Source organism: Alexandromys fortis, unplaced genomic scaffold (assembly GCF_014885135.2).
Source record: "Alexandromys fortis isolate MF-2015 unplaced genomic scaffold, M_Fortis_MF-2015_v1.1 scaffold_25, whole genome shotgun sequence".
Classification (NCBI taxonomy): Eukaryota; Metazoa; Chordata; class Mammalia; order Rodentia; family Cricetidae; genus Alexandromys; species Alexandromys fortis.
In genome coordinates, this window is record NW_026067904.1 from 13,392,416 (window position 1) to 13,419,851 (window position 27,436).

The window sequence follows — 27,436 nt, forward strand, 5'->3', positions numbered from 1 at the left end:
TGACGCTAACATTTCAGTTGACAACTTATTATCTGAAATGTCACAAAAATTCAGAGGCAAACGCTAAGTGCTTACATTTGTAGCAGTGTTTGAAATACTCCGAAATTTTATTTTCATCAATTGCTTTGACTTTTTAGACTGCAAATTATAAGCACATTTGTATCATTTTACACCAATTATTAATAATGTTAGAAAGCATGTTGATATGAATGTCAAAAGATTGGTGAGGATATTTCCCTGCAAACAATAATTTAAAAGATTTGTAAATCTAGGCTCTAAACCAGTAAAGGATAAAATGATAAATGGCACTGGTAAGCTCTCTCACTAAAGGGTTTCTTCCCCTCCTGCCCTCAGGACCTCACCTCAAGAGTAGGCTTTACTGCTTTATGAGATAACAGGTAGGAGAACGTCCATATATAGTAATTGTCTAAGAACATGGAAATACGTTATGTATGTTTAATTTTGCTTGTCCTTCTCAAAGACAGCTTCTAAGCCATTGACAGCATCCTATAATCAATGCGGTCCGGCAGCAAAAATAACAATAACATACTCAGTTAATCTGTAGTAAAGTAATTTTAGTCTAACAAAATTTGAATTAAGTCTGTTCCAGCCTAAAAGCAGAGCAGAAAATCTGAGGAGATGGCTGGGTGGGTAAATTCCTGCCACCCAAGCCTGAGGAACTCTCTGATCACAGCGCCCACATAAAAACATGGTGTGGAGGGTGGGACTCCAGAGCTAAGGGTGGAGACAGGCACTTCACTGGATTTTATTGGCCAGCTAGTCTAGCCACATTGGTCTACGACAGGTTCATGGGGAGACTGTGTCTCAGTAGATAGGCTGGAGCGCGATGTCAAGTCGCCTGATGTGGACCTCTGGCCTCTGCACACACGTGACTACGAATACATGTGTAATCATGTACATGCATATATAAATACACACACATAAATATAAAGAAACAAATGTTAATAAAGACTTCATCCTTTCCTTTCAGAGAAGGTGGTCTCTTGGCTGAGGATTTACAGGCTGTCATCATCCAAAAACGCTTCTGTGAGGTACCAAGCAGGCTTCAGGACTCAGCTTCTAAAGGCAGCACTGTAAAACCTCCCATGTGTAAGACACTTCTGAATAAGATTGTTCTTGAGATTTCGAGAGTTGTGAGGAGAGTGGAGGTGGTGAGTGAGGTGGTAAGTGTTTGAATTCAGGTCCTGCTCTCACCCCTCAACACAAAATTCCCCACCCATAAAACGAGGATGCCACCTCTCTCATAGGTCTCTTAGAAGGACAAATTAAAAGAAATTGCAATAGTAAAATCCATTTGGAAACAGTAGAAATGCTAGGAAGCAGAGCTGCCATTGCTTGCAGCCCTGGCTCCTCTTGCCAATGAGCTAGCTGGTTTTCTGGCTTTCTCAGTCATGGCCCTCAGACTTAGGACACTAAGGATGTTTAACCAGAGGAGTTTTCCGCTATGCAGTTAAGAAAATATAAGTAATTATCTCAAGCAAAGCTATCTAATTATATCAGGGGCCTCTGATAACAGCATAAACCATGAATGTGGAACCTAAGCACTTTATTATCAGAATCATAAAACACAAATATAGTCTGTTATCACATTATTGCAAATTTTTTGTTTTATAATACAAAATTGGGAGTGCTTTCCAAATTGTCATTTTATACTCAATATAGCACTGATAATTTCTCATATTGATATTAAATTTATTTCATAATATCATGCTATTTCACTCCTGGACTTTTTTAGCATATACTATAGTTTACACATACAAAAACGTATTAGCATTGAGGTTCCTGCCTCCATCAGTAATTTTTTCATGTTATGTACCAATTAAGCATCTAACATACCAGTAAATACACTCAGGGCCATGTGAACGTAATTCATACCTGTCTGTAATGAGTTTCTCACAAACTGTCTCCTGCTGCTGAAGCACACATATGTTTAAGTTTGAGACACCCTGCCAGAAGAATGCCTTCAAAAAATATCCCACTGCAGTCAACGTCCCAGCAATTGCTGCTTTTTTTTTTTTACTGTATACTTTATGAATTGCCTCATCATAATTAACTCCAGCCACTGGAATTAATTACTCCAGATGATTTGGAAGCCAGTCTTCTCTATTCCCCTGAAATTCTCTGACATCATCTTACTAAGCAGGCGATGGGATACGGACAAAATTGTATTATCTTTGAAAAATGGAACATCTTTTAGCATTTGGTTTTATTCTGAGGGCCTTTTGGAAGGATGAGAGAGATACAGGGGCTAAAAGCTGGTAAGACTTTATTTCTATTTTATTTTCAGAAAATGATTTGTGTTCCACCCTGTCATGTCACATACCTAGGAAAGTGTGTGATGTGGCTAGGGTCTCACACAGAGCGATGGCTGAGCCATAGGAAGAAGTCGGATGATGTGTTTCTTCCACAGGATATCTCTTCATACTGCAGTGTCTTGGGCTCATGATCCCAAACACAAGCGAGCATTCTGTTTGATAGTAAAGTCAGAAAGCAAAATGAAGCTACGTGATTTTCCTGAGGGGCTGGGCGGGTGATGGAGTCAATAAAACGCTTGCTCTGCAAACATGAGGACGGGAGCTTGGATCCCTAGCATTCACGTAAAAAGGCGAAGCCACGCAGTACGTGCCTGTGATTCCAGCACTGAGCAGCTGCACCTGGAAAACCGCCGATTTGCTGGTCAGTCTATCAAGCTGAATTGGTGATCTTCAGGTATACTGGGGGACCCTGTCTCAAAACGTTAAGGTGGGAGGCTACTGAAGCCAATGTTCAATGTGGTCCTCTGACCTGTACACACACTGCATATGTATATATTCTTCGAAGGGCTTTCTTACACAGAAATCACAGAAGGATACTAGGGACTGCTATTTGTGAGGCTGTAATGAGCAGGACTCTGAAGACCTCAGTGTGCCCTTTTCAGGATCTGTTTGCTTAGGATAAATTTATCCTAGTTTTGTCCCAATTGTCCACACAGTTGGCCTTCCACATTCCTCCACCTAAATCAGGTATAGTTAGAGAATAAATTCGTGTATTCAGTAGAAACTATTTTGTACCAGAAAGTTATGACAAAATATGGGAACTGTTTTTTCCCAATTTGCTAGTTTTTGGCTATTAAAAAAATTCACTCTTTAAATGTTGCACATATTTTGACATAAAAGGAAAAAATATAAATAAAAAAGATAACAGTAGGCCTAAGTAAGCCCATATCTTCCCGTGTCTTCTCTGTGAGTGTCTCAATACAGCAGAGTAAAATTAGTAAGATCTCTTAACTGGGTCCTCCTGGATGCAGATGCCAAGACAAGGTGAGAATTTGGAAGAATTCAAAATACAAAATACAAAACAGAAAGAGGAAGTAGAGTGAGAACAGTCATGGATACAGACCTGAAACCTGGGAAGATGTAGGAGAAGGAAGGAGGACTGGGAGGAAAACCTTCAGATGTGATGTAGCTTTGGTGAAGACTTGGCAAGCATAGGCAGAAGATACAGTATAAAGACACACTGTCCAGAGACTGCAAACCCCCATACCATTGTATACTTAGTCTCTGGTTGGGGTCTGCTTTGCAAATGTTTGACATCTGCTCCCAAGCTCAAGCAGATCCTGAAATTACCAAAACCAGAATCTGTTGTTCCCTGTGTGATCCCCACAGACCAGAGAGAGCTCACTGATTATGGCAGGGCCCCAGCCACCACTCTGCAGAAATTGATCCTTGTCTAAGTTATGGTTTCTATTTCAATGATAATCACCATGACCAAAAGCAACTTAGGGAGGAAGGAGTTTATTTTACTTCCACTTCCACATTATGATCCATCCTTGAAGGAGGTCAGGGCAGGAACTCAAGGCAGGAACCTGGAGGCAAAAACTAAGGAAGCCATAGAGGAATGTTGCTTACTAGCTTCTTCCTTGTGACTTGCTAAGTTTACTGTCTTATACACCTGAGTCAGTACAAACTGTCCAGGGGTGATGTGGGAGGTCCTTCTGTATATGTGTTGTTTTTATTGGTTAATGAATAAAGAAGCTGCTTGGGTGTACAGCTGGGCAGAATAGAGCTAGGTGGGAAAACTAAACTGAATGCTGGGATAAAGTAGGCAGAGTCAGAGAGATGCCATGTAGCTGCCAAAGGAGAAAGAGGTCTGCGGAAGCCTGCCCAAATTTTGTCAGTAGGCCATGACTTAGTGGTGCTGCACAGATTAGATGGGTTTAAGATATAAGAGCTAGCTAACAATATGCCTAAGTGACTGGTCAAGCAGTGTTTTAATTAATACCGTTTCTGTTTGATTATTTCAGGTCTGGGCAGTTAGGAATGAACGAATAGTCTCCGTCTACACAGGGGTAGCACCACTCACGGTGAGCCGGGTCCTCCCACATCAATCATTAATCAAGAAAATGCCTCCACAGATCTGTAAGGCTAATCTGATGGAAGCAATTAATTCATCAGTTGAGATTCCCACTTCCCAGATATATCTCTAGGTTTGTGTCAAGTTGACAAAACCCAACCAGAAAAATATCCTTCCAGGGTGGTCATGTGGAAACAAGCAAATATTCTCACCCACAATGCCAAGTATCTCCCACCCAAGTATTAACCAAGCTTAGGGTGAGGTGCCGTAGACTAAGGTAAAGTTTTTTCTAAATGATGTATTCAATTGTTTTCATAAAGGCATTCCTTTATAGCACATTCCCACAACTTGCCAAGTCAAAACAAACAAATTTAAAAAAAAAAAAAACCCTACCATAAGAACTTTGAAAGGCCATCTTATGTCCAGAATCACATAAAGGCATTCCTTTGTAGCACATTCCCACAACTTGCCAAGTCAAAACAAACAAACAAAATAACACTACCATAAGAACTTTGAAGGCCATCTTATGTCCAGAACCACTATGAATTAAGAGTGCTGTGTATCCCAAGAGCCTTTTAAAGAACAAAAGAAAAGTGATTGTTTTAGAAAACTACTAAATCTAAAAAAAGAAAAAATCCCCTTCTTATTCAAGAAAATGAATTCTCTCCCCTGAGTATCCATAGGACGTTTACTCAACCTTGATTCTTCTCATTGATTTCATCTCCCCACAGAAAAGCAACTTCGCTTCTTGTCCTGCTGATTTGTTTTAATCAAATTGCTCAGTGATATAAAACACAAAATAAAGGAAGATAAGTTTTGATTTGTTCATTCTGGATATGTTCCGGTGTTTTAATTTCTATTTCCCTCCCAGGACTTGGGTCACTGTATGTCACATTCATGATTGCTGACCATCTCCCATCCCCACCCCCACCCTCAATGGACAGCCATCCACAGACCTGTTCGTTCATGGAGCAGAAGCAGTGTGCAGAGCCCGGCCCCCTCAGTACTGCAGAGTATAACCCAGAACAAAACTAGTCATCTTTTTTTTTCTTTTTACATTTATTTATCTCATGTATGTACATGCAGGGGTGTGCCACAGACCATGTCTGGAGGACAGAGAACAACTTGTAGAACTTAGTTCTCTGTTTCCACCATGTTCCACCCCAAAGAATGAACTCAGGTCATCAGGCTTGGCAGCAAGCACCTTTGTCCACTTAGCCATCTCACCGGCCCCAAACATTTTTCTCAATAAAATAAAAACCCATGGCATTTTATATAATTTTAAGCTACACATTTAATGATCTTATTTAACAGTAAAGAATAATATTCTTCTAATTTTAGTCTTGAACCCTAGTCCACTGCCGCAATATAAAACCATGCCTCCAACTATCTGCACTTCATTTGCATTTGAATGATGATTAACCAGAAAAAGCATCTAGAACTTAACATATTTAAATGTGCCTTCCCCTCCCAAGCATAATCCTCCTTCAGCCCTTCCCAACTTGGGTAATGATAACTCTAGCTCATTGCTCTGGCCAAAGACCTTTGGAGATGCTCCTGGTTCTCTTTACCTTTGTATCCAGTCCATACCAGCATCATTTTGTCTCTCCCTACAGCATCCATAGCCACTTCAACCACTAGAGTCCCATGTCTTTTCTCGCCTGGATTAGAACTTTCCAACTGACCTCCTGCCCTGCTTTCACTTCTTTGATGTCTCCCTTGGGGTCACCAAATGATCCCTTTAAAGGATGAGACCAATCATCTGACTACCTTCACCAGCACACTCCAGGAGCTTGTCTCCTCCTTCAGAATAAAATATGAAGTCCTTGACCTGAACTACAAATTTACCTACTCTGTCCCATGGCCACTCCTCTGACCAAATCTCAGGCTACCACCCTTTTTTGTCTTAAAGAGCCTCACTGCTCTTTAAGAAAGTCAAGCACACGGTTGCCTCGCTGTCTTTGTATCTTCTCTTCATTCTGCCTAGAAAACCATCGCTTAGGAAGAGAGCATCCAGAGCACAAGTCAGAGTCAGAAACCACAAAGCCTAAGGGAGACCTACAATCCAAAGACAGCATGAAAAGTGAATTTGGGGCTTGAGTCTGTTTCTTCTAAGCCTTAAAGCACAGGACAACTCCTGTTGGTAGCCAGACTACCCTGAAGCATGGTGAACAAATGTCCCACCATGCACCACCTAGAAAATGTTCACTGGTACAGATCATAAACCAGAGGCCTTCTCTACACTGTGCCCTTGATGCCCAGAACAGTATGAAGCACTGGTGAGTATTATCAAGCACATACAGAAACAGAAAGTGAATTTCATGGCCCACAGCCAAAAAATAGTTCATAGTGCCACAATCCAGCCATAGGCCCACCTGATCTCCACCTTGGACTCTTCTGGATGTTCCATGAAGGATCCTAATGAAATGAAATAAATTGTCAATATTCACTACAACATTTTCCAGTCTCTAAACAACCAAACAACCCTTTAGTACCCCTACCAGCTCACTATATTTTCCACAAATACCTTTACTCATATCTCCAGTCCTTTTTATGCTTTGACTTACACTGCAAAATTAGCTCCAAGGATTTTGCAGCTTTCCTCATCCCATCTAGACTTCTCCTTTCTCAGCTAAGAATCAGAGACATTGTCTTCACAGTCCTCTGCTTTGTGATTATATTCTGGTATCTCCAAGCCCCTTATTGAGGTAGCTTTACACAAGTCTATTCCTACTCAATCAATTTTAAGCTCCTTGGATCATAGTCACACAGACAGAGAGACACACACACACATACACTACACACTCACACAAACACACACATTTGGTTTTTTGAGACAGGTTTCTCTGTGTAGTCTCAGTTGTCCTGGAACTCAGTCTGTAGACCAAGTTGCCTCAAACTCAGAGATCTGCCTGTTTCTCCTTCCCAAGTGCTTATGAAAGGCTTAAGTCACCACCACCTAGTTATATTTTATAATCCCCCAATGCACAGAACAATGCCCTACCAGGGTAGATAGTAAGCAATATTGTTCTAGTCAGGAAAAATGCATGGGACTAAGCCCACAGAAGCCCAGTTTGCTAGTTCAGCAGCTGTTCCTTGTCCACGTTCTAGATGCCGGTCCTCACTAATTCTTCATGAGATGCACCTCAGGATTTTTGGTTTTCTCCTTTTTTTATTTTTTCCTAAAATAGCTCTTTGATCCGATTCGGGGAAAACTGATAATAGAGAACTGAGTTAACTTTACAGGTTGTCTGGGAGCTGGGAACTGTCGGAGGCAGAATTTACACCTGGACCATCTTCACTGAGAGCTACCACGGAGCACAGCACTAGTCAGCAGTGTAAAGATTCTCACAAGGGCCTCTTTTGTTCTTCTCCTTCGTGTGGATGCTCTACATCATGGTTCACGGTATGCATTCATGTAGGGGCAGGTACATGCCAGAAAGAGTGATTTGCTGGGAGGCAGAGTGGCTCCAAGTGCTCCATTCTAAGCAAGTTCCAATTTTTTGAAATCCCTTCTCCAAGTTTTCCTTGTGACACCATGAGATCAATGTCAGCTGGAGTCACCAGGGCCAGACTGACTAATCCTGAAAACACCTTCCTTCTAAGAGGTTCAGAGACATAGGTCAGCTAATGTCAACAAAGATCCTGACTTAATTGAAGAACAAGATGGTCACAGCTGTTAAACCTGACATGGGACCTACACGGGCAGCACACTGGCCATTCAGCCTTCAGGTCATCTACTGGCAGCAAGCCTCACAGACAACACAGTGTGCCTTAGCATGGGCTCTTACACTCCCCAGATCACAGAGAATGTTAAATAACAAAAAGGTTCTCTAAGACCATTGCTGAAAGTTTACTAGTTTAAGAGTCATGTCTACATTTAAATCTAGCTTTCCTTAAACATTAAACTGGTTTTCCATGTCTTTAAAAGGAAGTCTTTTATCCACTGACAATGAGAATTAAATTCAAAAAAAAAGATGGATAACTAGTCACCCAGAAAGTAAAAATTATTATTATTATTATTATTATTATTATTATTATTATTATTATTTGCATCTCGCGTGCACAAGATGAGATTCAATATTGATTCTAGAACATTTTGTTCAATTCTTAGCAGTCATCATCCTGAGAATAAAGGCAACACGTCTCAGATTCCAAGTGGCAAGGCTGACATTTGTCACCAACAGAGGGATTAAAGCAAGGGACCCCACTAAGAGGGAGCAGGGTTTATAAGGAGTAGCACAGACACATGCACTCATAACAGAAAATGGGAGGGGGCAAGCCTGTGATTTGTCTGTCATCTGAGATGAAGCAGAGGGGAGGGCTGGTGAGGTTTGATTTAAGTCAAGTATCAGAAAGTCTGGATTTCAGAGCAGCTCATTTGCTTTTATTACCGAGTGTCACTAGGAAAGCACGAGGACCGTTTCGTTTGCCTATGCCTGCTGCTGCCCTGCTTTTGGTCATTCGATTATTTGATGTGACCCCCGACACACAGAAAGGGTGTTTTCTTCTGCTCCTGTCTCAGAGCTGGTAGGAGAAACACAGGGAGAAAGACTGCACAGCTGGTAGTACAGTGAACCCAAAAATACCCAGAACCGTACCGGAGGGAATAGTCATCAACGCGAAGCCAACACGCACCCAGGCTCTCCACTGCATGGGGCTCACAGAGCAGCAAGCGCTCCTGCCAACTCCTCTCCACCCGCGCACTGAGCTGCAGACAGCATGCTGTAGCTTGCATCATCAGTTTTGATGAATAACGCGCTGATAAGCACTGCAGCCAGTATTCCAGGGGAGCGGGAAGCCAGATGTCATCTGGACCTCCAATAGTTTGAACCCTGGGTCTCTGACAGACACTGTTTGAGCACCGCAGAGTGGGCAAGGCCGCCGTTAGATTCTGCTGTACGGTATGGCGGGTATGGCGCTGTGGAAGATGAATGGGGATCAACTTTGTTCCTAGCAGGAGTGAGGGGGGACTGTGCCTAAATTGGATTGATCAGTAAGTCACTCGGTGGTGATGCCAGCGAGGTGAGCTTTAAACTGGAATTGGTAGGGAACGCTCACACTAATACACAGAGAGAAAAGCCTTTTGGGCGGGGCCGGAGGTGGGATGCATTTTTACAGAGTTCGGATCCACATGGCTCCAAACGGGGATGGTGACGGACAGATGGAACGTGCTCCCTCCGCAATCAAGTCAGAGGCAGTTATGACAGATTTGAATGTCATTTTAGTGTGAGCATGCAGGAGATCCACCTCTACCCCTCAGCAGCCCCATCCCCCACCATCACATGCTTCAAGCACTTCAGCAGGAGGGCGGCACTGATCATGTTTAATTCCATCATTACAGGTAAATGTTCAAAAGGATCAATTAGACATGAGTTTCCTCCACTCGCTAACTGCAGACCTACCCCACGTTGTTTTATGAGTGAAACCTGGAGTTGGAGCAACAATTGTCTTTGCTCTATTTAATTCTTCATCTAGACAACAGATTTTTCTGACCCTAAATTCAACAATGGTCCCTGGCTCCACCTCAATTGCTCCATCTCTGCCTCTCACCTCCCCAGCAGTCTGGTTCTCCTCTGTCATTCTAGTTTACCCCCACTGCTGGGTCTCCCTCTACCCCGCTGTTCCAGGTTCTTCCAGGCTAGGCTCAGCCTGTTATATGTGAACTGTCAATCTCCAGCACTGAATTCAGGCAAACCAGAGACACGAGCTACAAACTGGCAGCACTCGAGCAGCCACTCCAGAGCTGTCTCGCTGGGGAGAAGATGAATCAGGATACACAACAAATAAGGAGTTCTCATATATCCTAAAACCCATTCTATTTGAATGGATTGCTTCGGTAGACTGAGGCCTAGAGGAAATCCTATATTGCCATTGTTGGAAATTTGCAGGCCCAAAGAAGTATGCTTTGTAAACCAAGTGCTGGGTGACAGCAAGAGGAGGACTCGAACTGACAGGCCAGCCAGCCTGACCTCATCAGTGAGGCCTAGTCATAATGTAATACCCTGTCTCACAAAATAAGTCAGGGGAAAGATACCAGACACTGAGCTCTGGCCTCCACATTCGCATGCACACATATGTGTTCAGACCCCATGCACAGGATAATCACATACATACACACACACACACACACACACACACACACACACACACACACACCAAGCTGTCACTTTGGTCTCAGTTTGAACAGCAACACAATGGGAAAAACTCAGATGATGTTAAAACAGTTTCAAAATTCTCCCAAATATATCTCATGAAATGAAATTTTAAAAACTGATCTAAAACACAATCATAATTAGTGTTATTAAATAAAAACCTTGATGTCAAATGTCAGGGGGTGAAAGCTGAAAGATCAGAGAAGAGAAGCATCCAGCCACCGGAGTGCTTACCTCTCCGAATGCTCAGACCGAATTGCGATCCTGACTCTACAAGTCCTCAGACTAAATCCTAAGCTCCTGTCTCCTCCACCTTATCTTCCTCTCTCTGCCCAGTCATATCACTTTCTGTCTCCACCTCCCTGGTGCTGAGGTTAAAGGTGTGAGCTACCAATGTTTGTCTCTGTTTCTCTTTTAGACTGATTTAATTTTGTGTAGCCCAGGGTGGCCTTGAACTCACACAGATCTGTCTGCCTCTGTCTCCTGAGTGCTGAAATTAAAGGAGTGCACCCCCACTGCCTGGCCTCTATGGCTAACTAGGGGCTAGCCCCACACTCTAATCTTCAAGCAAACTTTATTTGTTAGATAACTAACAAAGTATCTCCACAATGATCTGTACCCAAACAGATGAGAGACAGCCAGCGAATGAGCACAACACTAGCCGGGTGGTGGTGGTGCACATCTTTAATCCCAGCACCCAGGAGGCATCAGGTGGATCTCTGTGAGTTCAAAGCCAGCCTGGTCTACAAGAGCTAGTTCCAAGAAAGGACCCAAAGCTACAGAGAAATCCTGTCTTGAAAAACAAAAATAAAACAAACAAGCAAAAAGAAAGAAAGACAAAAGAAAAGAATACCACTTTATAGAGGGTTTTCTTTCAGCGGGGCGTGGTGCCTGCCCCACATTTCTCTCCCCCTGGGTTATGTGGTATCTGAAAGCAGCCAGGCAGCCAGGCTCTGCTTCACTCTTGTTCATTAACTTGTCTTTAAAAACTTTCAAGCACAGGAGAGTAGAAAAGAGTGGGACCAACACACATGCGACTCCTCTTGAACTTTGAGAAGTGTCAGTCTGGCATGTTTGATTTACTTGGTAGATTGCTTTATAAGATAAATTGCCAATATGATATTTTATCTCCCAAAGGTCAGTAAGCTCCTCTTCAAAAGAGAATTTTTATTTTTTTATTTTTTATTTATTTGTTTATTTATTTTTTTTTTGGCTTTTTGAGACAGGGTTTTGCTGTGTAGACCAAACTGGCCTTGAACTCGGAGAGATCCGCCTGACTCTGTCTCCTTAGTCCTAGGGTTAAAGGTGTGTGGCCACCACCACCCGCTTCATAAGAGAATTTCTTTTGCAAATCTTTATCATTATCACAACTACCACATCATATTGCCACCGCCGTCATATATCACAAGTTTGTATATGTGAATATAGTATGTACATGTGTATAATGTGTGTGTTGATGAAGGCCACTCATTCATTTCCCAGCTGCCTAGACCCAAAATATCACACAGAAACTATATTAATTACAACATTACTTGGCCAATAGCTCAGGCATATTTTTAACTAACTCTTACATCTTAAATTAGCCCATAATTCTTGCCTGTGTTAGCCACATGGCATGGTATCTTTCATCAGTGAGGCCTTCTTATCTTGCTTCCTCTGCATCTGAGTGATGACTGCAGACTGAGCCTTTCATCTTCAGAGAATTCTCCTATTCAGGTCTCCCCGCCTATACTTCCTGCTTGGCTACTAGCCAACTGGCATCTTGTTAAACCAATACAAGTGACAAATCTTTATAGGGTCAAGACCATTGTCCCTGTGCATGCATTATGGATATGTATGGTGCACATGTGAATGTATGATGTACGTGTGTGTGTGTTATGATCTATGCACATATATGTGTTCACTTTTGGAAATGGGGATACCCACATGCCGTGTAAATGGCAGCCATAGGATAACCTTTTACACTGCATGAAGCAAAATAAATTGTTTGCCACTCCATAGGCCAGGCCAGTTAGCCTTAGAGCTTTCTTGGATTCCTCTATCTCCTCCTCCACCTCACTGTAATCACTGGAATGCAGATAGACACTGCCTTGTCTTGATCCTTTGTGCTTGCAGGGCAAGTCCTTACCCACTGAGCCATCTCCCCTGACTTTTAATTAAGTTTTAATATTACCTATAGCCCACCTACATACAAATTTCCCTTTTCCCGTAGAATTTTGTACAATTTTTTTTATAGATTGTTAGCTCTAACCTGAATACAATTAAGTAGCAGGTCACGTGTGTCATTTCTTCTACACCATACACTGCCGATGTTGGTCAGTGCTTTACATTTTTTTCATTTTTTAATTAAATAACTTTTTTCATCTATTTTACACATTAATGTTTCCCTCTCCCTCCTCTCCCCCTCCATCTCATTCAGAAAGGGACAGACCTCCCATGGGTTTGTACAAAGCACATCAAAGGTGGAGAGGGTGCCTGAACTGGCTGGCCATCTACTGTAAGCATAGTGATGACTTCCCTAATTGTCATCAGAGATCCTCTGTCCAGGAAGTGATGGGAGCAGAGACAGAGATACACAGACAAGCACTGAGCTGAGCTCTGAGAGTCTTGCAGATGAAAGGGAGAAGGAGTCAGGGGAGTCATAACGGGGAAACCCACAGACACAGTTGACCTGAGTTCGCAGGAGCTCCTGGACCCTGGACCAACAGTCAGGGAGCCTGTTTTCCTTTTATAGCCTAGAGAAAACAAAAGGGAGGCCCAACCCCGGGCCAACATTTGCAACCAGACCTCAAGACCTCAGTGTTACTTGAGTGGCAGTGCTTTTTTATCTACTCGACTCAAGCCTGACCTCTCTGTGGATAAGATTAATTGATAGGTCCAATTATTATGTTATCCCTTTTCTCCAACAATATCAATCTAGAATGAAGCCTGCTTCCTCCAATCTTTCTCAGAATCATCCAGCCAACTCCTGGTTCCTGTAATGAATTCTAGCACGGAGTGGTGCACACTCTCCTGGCTGCAGAGCACGTTAAGCTGAGATCTTAGTTAGGTAGGAGACCATAATGCAGAAGCTTTTATTTTCTTCTCTTTAATTTGCAAGGAAAGGGAAACACAGATATAACCATAAGGGGTAGTGCTTGCCTTGCATGCATAGTTCCCTGGGTTCGATCCCCAGACTCCATAAATTGAGCATGGTGAAGCACTTGGGGGGCTGGGAAAAGAAACATGGAGTTCAAATCATACTCAGCCACACTGTAACTTTGAGGGAAGCTTAGGGTATATGAAGCCTCTCTCCTAAAAAAAAAAGGAGAAAGGAAAAAGGAAAGGAGGGAAGACTAATTTATGAAAAAGGGCTAGCTGCTGAGGAAAAAGTCATGTGGAGTGCCCAAAGAGGCATACACTTTTACTGTAGAGAAACTGCATTGAAAAGCAGCCAGATCAGAAAACGAGATCAGAAAAGCATCCGAATAAGAGGGCTAGCATTGGTTGGATTGGTTAGATGGTTAATAGTGGTGACTGAGACAGGATGTTGAAGCCAAGCATCCATAAAGAAATAGCTGGTTTTCTGTCTTACAGAAAGGGCTCAGTACGCCCCCGGACAACTCACCCCTCAGCTACCCTTTCCCTGGGCTACGATTAATGCAGTCATTTCTTCATACAATAAGAAACATTTGAAGCAAATGATAAGCCAAAGAAGTTGAAAAAATGTCTGCTCTAAGTTATTTTGTTTGTGCCCTTGAACTAGCAGGCTAGCCTCTGAACTTCGATGTCAAAGTAAGATGACTGTCCGTCCAATGAAAGGTCCCTGGGCGACACTGGCATCAGGAGCGTATGCTGTTTCTCTTCTTTTCTCCGCTAGATGGTAATTTCCAGAAATTCTGATCTCCAGAAGCACCTTGTAGTATCAAAAGCTACCGTTGGAAGGTAAGAGAAAGCTTGTGTGTAAACATGCTAACACAACTAAGTAAAAACCGAACATGGCTTACATAGAAAAGAGAAAACAGATATCTCTGATGGCTCGAAAGAAAATATACTACTGAATATGCCATGTGCGTGGACAAATGAAGTATTTACTTAGATGGAGGTATAATCATGGGAAAGTACCTTTCTTTTTTTTTTGTTTTTGTTTTTGTTTTTGTTTTTCGAGACAGGGTTTCTCTGTGGCTTTCAAGCCTGTCCTGGAACTAGCTCTGTAGACCAGGCTGGTCTCGAACTCACAGAGATCCGCCTGCCTCTGCCTCCAGAGTGCTGGGATTAAAGGTGTGCGCCACCGTCGCCCGGCTGGAAAGTACCTTTCTTAAGCATGCATTTTATTCTAAAATCAGTAATTAAGTAGTTTTAATGGACCAAAACATTTGTTTTTGTAGTTATTTTTTTGTTTTTTGATTTTTGTTGGTTTTGGTTTTTTTGGGGGTGTTGTTGTTGTTATTGTTTTGAGACAGGGTTTCATGCACCACCACCACCCGGCCATAACATTCATTATCAAGACTAAAAATTATTAGTGCTATGAAAATAAATGACATTTTCTCTATGCTAATGGGAGTAACTCCAGGCCCATGGCCAGGGTTCCACTGCTAAAATACACTCCCAGCCATGCAGGTCACTATTAACACCTGGATCTCACGCTCTCCACTGTCAACTTCTTTTGTCTTCATGGTAGATCCCAAATAGGTTCAGATGCTCATTTTTGCTCTAAGGTATATTTTCCAGGGAACATTCTCAACTTGTGGAACCTCTCACAGTAGCTATAGGACATGTCCAGGCTGGCTAAAACCCACCCTGACACCAAATTCTGAGACACTTTCTAACTTGAGCTTCCAATCTCTGAGCTTTTCAAAAACACGGGATTTGGATCCCATTATCACTTCTTTCCATGTTTTATACCCATTCTTTTATACTTACACCTAAGAAAGATCTCATTAAGTTTGCAATGTGATGCTGGTAAATGCTGCATTTTAGGGAATTGGGCCTAGCATTCTCAAGGCCCTGGGCTCAATAGCCAGCATTACAACAGATCAATTAATGTTATCAGTCATCAGTGGTTCCACTGTCTCCTGAGGAATAACTAATAACTACCATGGCAGCCAATAAGGAGACCCAAAAAGGGAGATCTGAGACACACCCAGAGCCCAGATGAATCAGTACTCTGGGAAGTTCCAGTCTGTCCCAAGTCTCAGGGACCTCACAGACTTGACTCCCTGCCCAGGGATGCTGCACAATGATGCACGGAGCGCTGGGGTTTCTTAGTAAGTTCTACGATGCCCGTGCCTTTTCTTCCACAGGTTCAGAATGCTAAGTTCACATGATCAAGTACTACCTTTTCTGTAGTATTCCTAGCATAGGACTTACAATGACACCGTTGTAGTGATTAAGTAGAGAACTTAGAAAATTCTCCAGTGCTCAGATGTCAGTGTCTGCCCCTTGCTCCTTGTCTGCATGTTCCCACAGCATGCACAATTCTGTCTGCAGGGCAGAGTAGGAACACTATTTCATCCTCAGGGACAGTCCTTCACTGCCACCAGTGCCAGCGCTGCAATAACTCCAGCAGGACTTCTTTAAAACAGCAGTATGTCACAGCAAGATGGGAGTCCCTCAGAGGACTCTTTAAGGGTACAAAAGATTCCTCCCAAGTTCCGGCTCTCCATTTTTGTCTCTGTAATAAGTTGTTGAGGTAGAGTCTCTCAAAAAAAAAAGGTCCTGTTTATTCTAGAAGTAGAATTTAAGAGTGTGGAATTTTTAATCCATTGAACAATTTTTAAAATTAAATGCAATTCCATTGGTAGCTAAAACCAACCTTAAGAACATTAACTATTGCTGGCTGAAGGAAAATGAATAGAATTAATTTTTAATTAATAAAAATGTGTTGTAAAATCTCTGATTTATAAAGAAATGATTCTCTTAAATAATAAAATCACTTGCTGACTCTGAAACATGAGGTGAACATTATCCAAATACCATGCCTATTGTGTAAAGAAAGGTACCACCCACAACATAAGACACAAGCATCTGTTTGTGCCAATTTGTGACAAATGAGGTGTACGAGGACTCGCTGCCGCTTTCCTGCACTTGGGCAGGAATTTGGGGAGACTGAAAAAAATGACGCAGTCGGTGAAGTGCTTGCTTCTCAAGCATGAAAACCTGACTCTCCAGGAGCCCTGATGCTGATCCTATTGCTGGTAGAACCCTGGGGCACCGTTGGCTAGCCAGCCCAGCAAATGAACAAGAAAGGACACCTAAGATTGACTTCTGGGATCCCCACATCTGTTGCACATAAATAGACATGTACACACATGTCCACATGTCCATAAATGGGCACGCAGGAAGAGAGCATAAGGTTTATATCTTAAACATGCATGATGTGCATTTGAAAGTGCATTTTCCTTGTTTTTACATTAACTTTTCCCTCACTCCATTCAATTCATATATTTTTGCAAATAAAAACTTTCAGACATACATAGAGAAATAGTGTGTAAATCATGAGTGTGAAGCTTAATGAACATTTACACAATGAACACACTTCCACAGTCATGACTAAGACAAAGAAATTTAGTATTATCACAAACAAGAAGGCCTTCTTGGGCTCCCATTTAGCATCTGTCCCTACCCTCATCTCCAAAATATAACACTATCCCGACTTATAACATCTAATTTGTTTGGTCTGACTTTTATGTTACATAAAAGAAATTATATACCATCTTTTAAGATAAGGTTGATGCATCTTCAATCATGAAATGATGCATCTGTAGTCCCCCCCTTTTTGTAATTAAGATTTGATCAAGTTTTGGTACCCAGGGTTTTTTATGTCTAAAGGAAAGAATGTGAAGTTCTGAATGTCTGTTTTTTCAGAGGTTTGCTTTTGTGTCTGTCAATAAAGACTTCATGTTTTCAGGGTGGGAAAATTACAGAATGTGGGAGGGGGAGAGAATGGGGGTTATTGCTTCATCAGTATGGATTGATATTTGCATTATTTCATTTAGTCTGGTTTACAATTTTCCTCTTTGTCTCTCCTTGGCACTGTTGAATCTTCAAACACTATTTTTCCTCTACTTGTTTTGTTCTGTTGCCCTTATTTTTTCTTTTGTGTTTTGCTTGCCATTCTTCTTTTACCATTTTGAAATATTAGACAATATAATATTTCTTCTTTCCTAATAGAGACATTTAAGATTAAAGATATTATCTCAAAGCAACTCTTTAACCATAACCTGAAGATTTTAACACATATTTTTGTTATCATTGAGACAAAATATGCTTAATTTTTACTTCTAGTATTCATTTATGAATTTTGGAAGGGAACTTAATTTCTAAACAAATGGAGGGTTTAGATTTTGTTATCTGTTTCATTATCAATTTTAAGCCAAAATCAATTCTAATCAAGAAAATCATTTTTGTATTTTTATACTTTCCAGTTTAGTGGAAGTTGACTTCACAACAACACAGATCAGTTTTGGTAAGTCCACTGCAGGTATTGGAAAGTATGTGTATCAAATATCACTGATCAATGTAACTGTACGGTTGCGACCGTATCTACAGTTGCATTGAACAATGCTCTATGTGTTAGCGGAGCTAAAAGTGCTCAATTGTGTAGTTCAAATTTTTCTACATTTTGTAGTAAGTTTTGTTTTGATTCTTGTCTTCTGTTACTAAAATCTTTGCTTCGAATGTACCACCATTACGGATATGCCAGTTTCCCCTTGGAATTTTGTTAAGCTGGTTTTCCACAGAGGCTTTGTTATCTGATGCATTTCTGTTTCAGCCTGATATACCTTTCTGAAGAGCCAGTCCTCGGCCCATTCAGATTGCCTTTTTCTGACATGAGTAAAGCCCCTCTAGCTTCCCACTAACCCGGACACAGTATTATAATGAACGTTGCTTAGAGTCCCTTTTCTATGTTGCTCACTGGACACTCCGCATTTCTTATTAATTACGCAGTCTTGACTCTCAAAGTCTTGGCTCTTTCTCTTGGTATTCTCCTTTCTCCTTGTCTGTTTTTAAACGTCAGGCACTTTGGGTGAAAGTGCAAAACTCTAGTGATGTTATCCTCCAACACAGACGATTTACTTTGATTTCTGGCAATCAGAAATCTGATGGTTCACTCATTTGGTCTGGATGGAGAGGGGATGAAGGTGAATTTTGGTTTCTAAGATAACCATCTTATTCACCTCTCCTGGGAGAGCATAAACTGAAGGGTCTCAGGTGAAGTCTGCTATAGGTATAATTTCCATGTGAGTTCTGGATTTTGTTTACTCAGCCCCCCACATTCTTGACTAACAGTTTTATTTTGGTTTTTCAACATAATAGATGCAAACTGGCAAAATGGCGCTTCTCCCTGAGACTCCCGTGTTTTCAAAGTATAGCTTTCATCATCTCTAAACTCCAAACTTCATATCTGCACCATTGCAACATTACCCCAGTCCTCGGCTCAGCATCTCAGCACTGAAGCTTCACCCGTGCATGAATCTGCCAAGGAACTGCAGTAAAGAAAGGGAGAACAAAAGATACGCATAATCCCACTGCACTTGCCTTTTCCTGGATTTGTGGCCTGTCACCTACAGAGAGCCTTGTACCTAGCCCTAACCCTAAACTTCCAATTATAGGATTAATTTGTCCTTTAAAGAGTTCTAAAGGTCTTCCTAGCTTTGAAGCCTACGCTTGGCAGAAGGGCTAATAGAAGGCAGCACAGCCTGAAGCAGAAGCGATAGCCACACACCTACCTCTATAGTCACATTTCTGGAAAAGTCCACACTCTACTCATACTGCTAAAGCAGGGAAGTAGAAGAAGTTTTCCTTTTTTCTGTTCATTGCAGAATATTCACACGTCTATTTAATGTGAAGGGGAAAAGTTTCAAATGAGAAAACCCTAAAAGGAAACTTGGGAGAAATCAGTTTCTGTGTCACAGCTATGTCCCTCCACTTGCAGGTTCCCTTATTTTAAAATATCATGACAGCTCTTCGTTTACAGGCGCTGTCATTGAGGATGGAGACAGGTGATGCCCTGCCAGGCCTCCTTAGGTCTTAGAAAGGAAATACACAGTGGTTGGAAGCTGTCCGGAATTTGCAATGAGAGGGAGGGTTAATGCACAGTGATATTTGCAGTTTGCAGGTTCAGCCTGTGTTTCTGTTTTCTCACCTCTGCTGGAAATACCCCTTTCTACGATGGCTTCTTTTGCTAGCTGCCCTGTAGCAGAGTCCGATTCAAATATAAAAGTTGGGGCTTCCGGCTCCTTCAAACATCCAGTTTCTGCTCCTGAAATTTTGCAGAACTTAGAACATTGTCTCTAACATTGATAGTGAATTTCTTCCATTAAGAAGTAAAACTCAGCCCGGCATACTGGCTCACGCCTTTGATCCCAGCGCTTGGGAGGCAGAGGCAGGCAGAGCTCTGTGAATTCAAGGTCAGCATGATCTACAAAGTGAGTTCCAGGACAGCTAGGACTGTTATACAGAGAAACCCTGTCTCAGAAAACAAACAACAAATAAAAACTCAGTGACAGCCGACTGAAATGATTTTATCTGTATTTATTGTGGAAGTCTTTATGTTCTAAATAATTGCTGACAAAATAATTGTTTTTGAGACCTAATCTCATGTAGGTCAGGCTGGTATCTAATTCTCTATGTAGCAAAAGATGACCTTGAACTTCTGATCTTCCTGCCAGTTGGACCTCCACCTGGGGATACCAGCTTGTGCCACCAAACCTGATTGCTTGTAATGCTGGGGACTGAACCCAGAGTTTCATGGGTGCCAGGTAAGCAGCACTCTACCAACTAAGTGACAACCACAGCAATGAACAAAAACAATTATGTTAAAAACCAAACTGTAATTTATGTAATTACACGTGTTTATATAGCATTTAGTGTAAATCAAATCACAGAAATAATTCTTCCAATTTATGGTTATGAACAGCTTAAAATAAAATATACAAAAGAAAAAATACACAATAAAAGTAGAGACCGAGTATGATCACATCACAACCAAAGTGTGTGTGTGTGTGTGTGTGTGTGTAAAATGAACATTATCTTTGCCAGCTAGTGATGGAGAGCCAATTATTGATGATTAATTCCAACAAATCCATGCTTCATTTGCAATTAGCTGTGTTTATTTGCATAAAAGTAATTCAAGTAAACTCCATAAACACTGTGTCCTTCCAGCCAAGCCACTGTACTCTGTGCTCTGAAAATCATACAGAAGGGTGGTTGGGTAACCCTGTGCTCAGGAGCAAGCATTCTGAGGCCTTAAGACCATAACACAAAAGTACAAACCAAGATTAAAGAGAAACAAGTAAACAAAACAAGATTAGTTTTATGATAATTTGTCAAGGCAAGCATTGCTCTGGGAATTTAGCACATTGTCAGGAAGCAACGAAACCCATGAAAAAGAGTACGTGGTGCCAGAGGAAAAACCCAGGGGGAGCCAACGGCAAATCAGCTAGAACACAGCCCCAAGGCCTCTGCCCCAGACAGGTTCACTTCAGTCCAGCAGGAGGAGGTCGCTTTCACCATTGCCATAAATGCATCACCCAAACTCTCAGGTAGGTAGACATTTGCAGGTTTAGAAGTTTAACAAAATCTTGAGAAAGCAGTGCAATTTTCGGCAATTTTATAGATGCAATGTATCAAAGCTATCTGGGAACCACTCCTGTGGGACAGTAAAGTGTTTAGAGTGTGTTTTGAGATGGCGATACATGGGGAAGACATTGTATTTGTATGTGCCTGAACAGTAATAAAATTCAAGATAAAATTCAAGTCTGGACTTAATATTGTCTATGTGTTTAAAGCCAATGCTGGCTTTTAGGCAGGTTACAGCTGATTAATGCTTAGGGGCATTTGTCCACTGCAATGCAATAACCACAATGGAGACATGAGAGGGTCAGTGCGGAGCATCTCACTGGGTGCCGCTGCAATAATCCAGGCATGACGAATAAAGAGTGTGGTCTAGGGCAACGAAAACTGGAATAGAGAGAAAAACGCAAGAAAAGAACACAAAATAATTGGAAGGCTAATATAAAAATTAGAAAGTCTGGCTGGAAAGAGATTTAGACTACAACCAAGATTTTTGTTTTTATTTTCTATATTAGGGGACAGGCTATGTTTTGTGTCTATACAAGGATGTAGTGCACACCTGTGTGGGGAAGCATGCACATAAGTGAGAGGACCTGCGAAGACCCAAAGTAATGTTTGGAATTCTCCTCAGTTACTCTTCTACCTGTCCAGTGAAGCAAGGTCTCTCAGTTAAATCCAGAACTCACTGATCAGCTAGTCTCACTAGTCAACTTGCTCTAGGAATCCCTGTTTCCCCTTCCCCGGTTCTGGGATCATACTCTGTAATGCCTGGGTTTTTATGTGGGATCTAGGGATGTGAATTCCAGTCCTCACACTTGTGAGACAAGTCTTTTAACCACTGAGAAATCTCCCTAGCCCCACATTAAAAAGTTTAGTACTTAAAAGCAAACTTTGTTTTTTGAGTAAGTAATTTAGTATTCCCTTTCTCTACTCAACTAACTTGTTTGGCTTTATTATTTTTTAATAGGATGTATAAATGGAAGTTTCCGTTCTGGTCCAACAGACACTCAGTTCCAAAGAAGCACACAGAGACTTACATTAATTAAAAAACTGTTTGGTCTTTTAGCTCAGGCTTATTTTAACTAGCTTTTATATCTTAAATTAACCCATTCTTATTTATGCTTAGCCACATTCCTTGGTACCTTTTCTCAGTGTAGCATTTTCATCTTGCTTCCACTGCAGACTGAGCCTTTCCTCTTCCCAGAATTCTCCTAGTCTGGTCTCCCCGCCTATACTTCCTGCTTGGCTATTGGCCAATCAGTGTTTTATTAAACCAATATGAGTGACAAATTTTTACAGGCTATAAGAGCATTATCCCACAGCAAGAAAGAACATAGAGGGGCTGGAGAGATGGCTTAGAGGGTAAGAGCACTGGCTGCTCTTCCAGAGGTCCCAAGTTCAATTCCCAGCAACCACATGGTGGCTCACAACCACCTTGTCAGCAATATATTGTATGCTTAATAAATAAATCTTTAAAAAAAAAAGAAAGAACATAGATTTCCAAAACTACTAAAAAAAAGTTTTCAAAATGTTATTTGAAGGGTTGAGGTTTCACAGTGTTGTATGATGTCACAGCATGACATCCGGAATTAGACATTTTAGCTTTGCTTCACATGCCATCACTTTCTAGTTACACAACCTCAGCCTTAGATAAGATACATGGTTTCCTGTACTAGTCTTCTCCTATAAGAGAAGAGCAGCCATTGAGTTCTTCACTAAATTATCGTGAGCAATGAGTCAGACCTGGGCACAAGATGTTAAAAGTGTGGCTGAAGTTTCTCTGAATTTCCTTTCTCGGCAGTATCACAGGGAGTTGAGAAAATGCCTATAGTAAAAGTTTGGGAATGATGTTTCTTTTTCTCTACATTTTTTCCAAATAATTCTGAGGGTCATAATCAGGACTCCCTAAGTTGCCAAGGTGGCCAACCCTCTTACACTGTAAAAGGCTTGTGAAGGAAAGGCTCCTATGGGCCTCATTGCTACACCAGGGGCTCTGTTGTCACCACCATTGGTGATCAGATACACTTAGGACTTTGGAAAGACACCATTGACACCAGCCACTCCTAGTGGCTACCACTGCCTGCCCCACCTCACTGCTGTCTCCGACACTGTCCTAACACCTGTGGTCCTCACCAAAATAGCCACTGATGTCAATGATTCCTCCAACTTGTGGTCTTACTGTCCCCCATAAATAGAAAAATGGATCCTCTTACTTTTATGTGGTCTTCCCTTTCTGCTTCCCCATCCTAAGGATTCAGGTTTAAGTTTTGGCAAACAGCCTACCAACTCCTTCATGGAACAGGTTCCATGCCATACTCAGAATCACACCTCCCACTTAAAAGCCACTTTGCTGCTTGGGGATCCTGAGGGAGAACTGTTTCAGATCTTCATCGTAGAGGACATAGCATAGCAGCATGTTCACTACAACATGAGCTCAAGTTGGAATTCCTTGTCCAGGTAGTTAGGGACATAGATAGCGCAGAGAAAGAGCCAAATAGAGTGGTAATCTCAGCACTTGGGGGCAAGGCAAAGTATCACGAGTTTGATGCTAGCCTGGGCTACACAGCAAAATTCTGCCTCTTTCTAAAACTGATGAAATGCGTCTAAACAAATATTAATGTGAAGGTGTGTGTTTACTATGACAGTAAGCTAGGTAGTGAGCGGAAGGAGGGAGAGGGGGGATTTAGGTAAATAGAAGAAGTTAATGTAGTACACGTTCAAGCCCCAGAGAGAGATAGAGCACAGGGCCGGAGTCAGACGCTTGGTTGTCTCCAGGTGCCCCGTGAAAGTGTTTCCTCACGCAGCTTGTGGAACCATCAACAGGACCAGAGGCTATTCTGGACTTGGGCCAAGAAAATGAAAGTAGGTAAAATGAGTGTTGTTAACATGGAAGCCAATAAAGCCCTAGGGGAGAGTTATAACCTCACACATCGAAACCCACGTCTGAGAACATTGGTGAACGGTAATAGAAGCATAAAAATATTGGAAATGTGGAATGAGGTTGTTTTTTAAGTTGATTGGAATAAACTGTAATGGAAAGGTGGGCTGTGCTGAGAGAGAACATCCCATGTTTGCTGTCTTGAGATTCGATTCTAATAAAAGAAGTCAGTGCGGTCTCATGGAAATGCAGCCACAGGAATAAAAACCATTTCCTTATTTAAAATTACTGTTTGCTTTGATGTGGAATTGGATTCTGGAGAACAATATGAAAGAAAGAAAAATGTCATAAAAACTTCAAAGATGCTTCAAAATATAGCTTCAAAAGAATCGATGTGGATTAGAGAAAGGAGAGATTTGGCCTCCATTTCTTAGAGCCTTGTCTATACAAAGGTACATGAGCATCTGTTTTAGTAGAGTCTCTATCCTCAGTTTCTATCAGGACAAAGTGTTCACATGGCTTATGGCATAGGACAGGGGCTCCATAAATTAGTTTCCACTCTCTCTGGCTTCCACATTTCCTTGACCAATAGTGAGTGAGGCATGAGCTCTCTCTTCCCATTTTTTTCTCTCCTATCACTAAAATAATAAGGTCTTCATCACCCCAAATGAGCTGTCAATATCCAGTATGGCCACTAAGGAAGATGAGAAAATAAACATGGCCTAGAGAGATCTCTTGCCAAAAATAAAACAAACAACAAACAGAGAAGCAGTCTAATGACCTGCGGTGTAAGAAGCGCTTTTCACTCCTGAGAGAGCATCAGTCCACAATGGAGTTGTCGTTCTAACATGTAGACCACATAAGAAGTAGGCATGGCCTGGGGCCATAGCTCAGATGGTACAGGATGCTCGCCTAATGCATTCGAAGCCCTGCATTGAATCACCAATGCTGCTTAAAATCTGTGATCTCAGTACTCCATGCTACATAAGCTTGAAGCAAGCCTGAAATGCTGAAGGTCTATCTCAAAGAAAAAGTTTGAAAACTGGGGCCATGGAATGGTGAATTTCTCAGAGTCTAATGGGGTAAATGTAGACATCAAAAGTCCAAGGGACTCTTAAGTGTTTTACAACCACTTTCTTGTGAAACTAGCCAAGCTGCAGCTTGTTCTTTCTAACCAGGCTTCAAGAAGCACAGCCTGGAAATCCATGGCACCTAAAGTAGAGGCACACAGGCAGCAGACAGAGGTGATCCTGAAAGACAACAGAGTTGGATATGTTTAATGTGAGATCTCTGCTTGTACTTCTTGACTGATGCAATGAACACAACAGAACTCCATGTGCTATTTTATAAGCTCTGGGTAAAATCAAAAATCGTTCATATAAAGCATACTCAGCGATGACAATTCCTTCTCCCAATAAAAGCATCTTTCACCACTTTCTCCCGCAAGATTTATTGTTTTGTAGACCATGGTCTCAAGACAGACCTTACTAATTGAAAAAAAAAAAAAGAGAAGAAAAAGAAAAGAAAAAAAGTGTAACCACACCCACTCCTCCCCATCAGACGGGTCCTTCTTTTTCTTTGTCCACCCTCACTCCCCTCCCTTGGTGTTGCTTGCTAGCACTGAATTCTGAACACTCTCAGCTTGTAGCACAATAAACCAGAGACAGAAGGGTATAGGGGGAGTTGCGGTGGGTTTATGTTGTTATGAGATGACTTCATGCTACACACCTGGAAGAAGCTTTAGCTGCTCTTCCTATGGCTTTAGTGGCTACATTTGATGAGTGTTCTCTGGTCTCTTCCAACCACAGCTCTGCCTTGTACTTACCCTTGACTGTCTGACCTTCTTCTCATCCATCCCCTCCCCCAGCTCATTCCCACCCCAGCCTTTGCCATTGCTTCTCAGGTGATCCGTTTTCTACAGTTCTTTTTAAGCTGGAGGACCATTGTCTCACTAGGGACAAATTCTTTGTCAGGACATAGGGTAAGCTCAAACCTCTATTCCTATGGCAAATTCCTCTCTGGTCCCTTAGAGGTCCTCTCTGCACAGGAGTCAAGAGACAGCAGTGAGTTTCTGGATACAGAAGCAACTCGCCTCACTCAGCAGCCAAGGTGGCTACTCCAACACACCTCTGCATGCCTTTCCACTTTCTTAAGCACTTGTAAAGGCCCTTTCCATCAGCATTCTATTTCCAGGTCCTAAAGTCATGAGAAGAGCTTTGCTTCCGAAGAACCACGTTTGGAATATGTCCATCGCGTCATCAAACCTTGCTCAAGACTGGTATTTGTTTGCTCTGTTTCATTGCATGCAGCTAAAAGAAAAACCAGAACTAGGAAGAACACATTATTTCAGTGTTTGAGAAATGCTGTGACAGGTTTGGGGAGCTATCCTGATATTTTTGAAACATTTACCCTGCCGTGTATACGCTCATTCTCTCAGCAAGATTGGCGGGCTATGCACCACATGAAGGCACTGGATTCAGCTCCAAAACCACGACAGTGCACACACAGAGTCATAAGCCCTGATAGTGGACCTGCCATATCACCTACAAGGAAGACAGCTGTTGTTCCCATTTTCTTTTACCTCCGTGTTTGCCACAGACATGAATAAACTCTTGTCTTTGGAGAGCATCAAACTATAAAAATACAATGTTGTCTTCCATAGCAGCCTGTATAAGTACATAAAACAGTTCCGTGTACATGTGTGAGAGTGTGTGTGTAACATACATGTGGTGACAACCAGTTCTTGCCACAAAGAACTGGAGAGCATGATATGAGATTGTCACTGAACCAGAGTCCTTGCCAAGGTCCTGTGCTACTGAAACCTGAAAGTTCACTTCATCAGAAGCGTTCCTGGGGAGAGCAGCACGGGTCAGTAGGTGAGGCAATGGCACGGAAAGGACACTGGGAACATGAATTTTAATTTCCTTCTGCCACTGACTGTGACCTTGGTCAAGTCTCCACGCTTGTATCTCAGTTTCCCTGCTGTAAAAGCAGAAGAGTCACCACAGAAGTGGGCGGATGCTGCTGTGGTCTTGTCCGTCTTGCATCCAGAGAAGACACTGACACATGTTCTGCAAGACAGGGAGACTAAGTGAAGGAGGAGCTCGCATAGAGAGGAAGGGAGAGTGCGGGAAGGGGAAGACACACACATGGGGGGCGGGGGGCAGAGAATGTTTCTGGATTCGGTCAGAGATCCAAGAGCCACCCAAAAGCTGGAACCGAACATGTGTGACTCTAATCTTTATCATGTTTATGTTTAGTTCCTGGCAGTGATAAATAGGAATTCAGTTTTAGTGTTTCTGATTGCATCTCCCTACAACTGTCTTTCACAGAACTGCTCTGTCCTGATTTCTTCCATCTTACAGTTGAAGAAATGCATACACACACACACACACACAGAGAGAGAGAGAGAGAGAGAGAGAGAGAGAGAGAGAGAGAGAGAGAGAGGTTTTAAGTACTGGTATTGAAATCCAAGGCCTTACAAAGGATAAAT